Here is a 2500-nt window from a genome sequence, read left to right as displayed (position 1 = left end):
CACAACTACACTACACAACCACAGCCTCACTCCCGTGCTACAAGAAAACGATACGCCAAAGTGAGTTTTCCTCTACACAACTACACTATACAGCTACAGCCTCGCTCCCGTGTTACAAGAAAACGATCCGCCAAACTGCGTTCTCTTCTACTCGCCACCGTAACAATGCTTAGAAGATTATTGGTGTTACCATTTAACACTATGAACATTTTCTTCCTCTTCCACACAAGTACCGACGCAATGGACTTAAGATTCGCTACCATAATGTAGTGAGCGGTTAGGCTAGGGCACTAACAGGTATGGCAAGTGAGGCAGGTGAGGGACACCCCGTATGTTAAAACTCTAAAACATTACTGCCTTGAATGTCCCACGTTTGCACCCTTAACACCTCATAGACAGTCGGTATTAGATGTCAGTATATATTTGCTAGTGAACCATTTAGACTGAATTCTGATGGAGGGTGCAAAGTTATATAAGCTTCTCTGTGTATTTTTCTTTTTCTGTTTTTTTAAATTCATAGTATGACGTGTGCGTCACAAGTTCTCTGTAACTAGTTTTGTACTAGGTCTGTCGCTCTCTATGCGTAATAAATTGATTAAACACACACACACACACACACACACACACACACACACACACACACACACACACACACACACACACACATATATATATATATATATATATATATATATATATATATATATATATATATATATATATATATATATATATATATATGAGAGTGTGTGTGTGTGTGTGTGTGTGTTTCTGTGTGCATAATATAATATCTATCTATCTATCTATCTATCTATTAGTCTCTCTCTTTCTCTCTCTCTCTCTATATATATATATATATGTGTGTGTGTGTGTGTGTGTGTGTGTGTGTGTGTGTGTGTGTGTGTGTGTGTGTGTGTGTGTGTGTGTGTGTGTGTGTGTGTGTGTGTGTGTGTGTGTGTACATAATATAATATCTATCTATCTATCTATCTATCTAGCTATTTATCTATCAGTCTGTGCGTGTGTGTGTGTGTGTGTGTGTGTATGTGTGTTTATATATATATATATATATATATATATATATATATATATATACACATACATATATAATATATATATATATATATATATATATATATATATATATATATATATTATATAATAATATATATATATATATATATATATATATATATATATATATATATATATATATATATATATATATATATATATATATATATATATATATGTACATGTTGAAATAGTAAAACAAAATTTTCGCGTACGATATATATGTGCATTTATCTATTTATATACTCTACTTGACACTGTTAATAAATACGTATATGTTACCAATGAAGTGGGTTGCAAGTATGTTTCCAAATTTGTGTCTTAATTCTGTCCTCAAATTTACCATTTCAGAACGTTCCTTTGGCACATTTCATTTCAGGGTTCTCATGTTAGTATTGCTCCACAATAAAGCAAGCCAAACGACTTTCGGGTTCACTTGTTTCATAACAGTCACTGCGACTGACCTTCGTAAGGACTTGGTGTGATTGGACTGTATTTGGTAAAGGCTCCGATGCCTCTATGTGCTTCCGTGATTGGTCATGATTATACAACATTAATTGCATTTGCAATATTGGCAACATCCCTCTCTGCAATTGTTCTCAACTGTCTTCAGCAGTCCCCCAAACCCGTATGATTAGGTTTACTGAGGAGCCACCGTACTACACATTGTGCTAGTTGAACTTTCACAACACAACTGAATCTCGGGAAAAGCGACATTTCAATAGCTACAGTACAAGGCCATTGTATGAGTAAATAAGGGGTTGTGATATGTGTAGCCAGGCAGAGAGAGAGAGAGAGAGAGAGAGAGAGAGAGAGAGAGAGAGAGAGAGAGAGAGAGAGAGAGAGAGAGAGAGAGAGAGAGAGAGAGAGAGAGAGAGAGAGATAGGGAGGGGGCGCGTAAGGCACAAAAGTAGACACGACTTTGAACATTTTAGATAGATCCCACTAGAATATCCATCAACCTTTATAAAACTCTGGTAAGGAATCCTCCATTCACATTAAGGGAGAAAAATGCCTTCAGAAAAAAAATGAATAATCTAAATCTATTTTTTTTTCGTTAATTTGGCAACTTTGCGTGGGTTTGTGTGCTCTTAGACTCTTATACGTGTTTACAATGCTTTTTTAAACCGTATACTTGTGATTTAGTTTATGAGTAGAATCCTTTTTATGAGTATTATTATATTTTTATGATTATTATTGCTGCTGTTTTTTTCTAGATTATTTTGTTTCGTATTATTATTTCCATCCATTGATTTAATAACTTATTTATTAATTTATTTTTGCTAGTACGTGATGGCCGACAGGATACTGATTTATATAATATATGAAATCTTGAAAGTTACTTGAGAGGGAAAGTCTTGAAATAAATTCTCCTCTGCCTGATGACAGAGCAGCGAGATGATGAGGAAATGCATTATTTATGTCTT

The sequence above is a fragment of the Penaeus monodon genome, chromosome 8, assembly GCF_015228065.2.
Source record: "Penaeus monodon isolate SGIC_2016 chromosome 8, NSTDA_Pmon_1, whole genome shotgun sequence".
In the NCBI taxonomy this organism is placed as follows: domain Eukaryota; kingdom Metazoa; phylum Arthropoda; class Malacostraca; order Decapoda; family Penaeidae; genus Penaeus; species Penaeus monodon.
Note: the sequence above shows the minus strand (reverse complement) of the source record.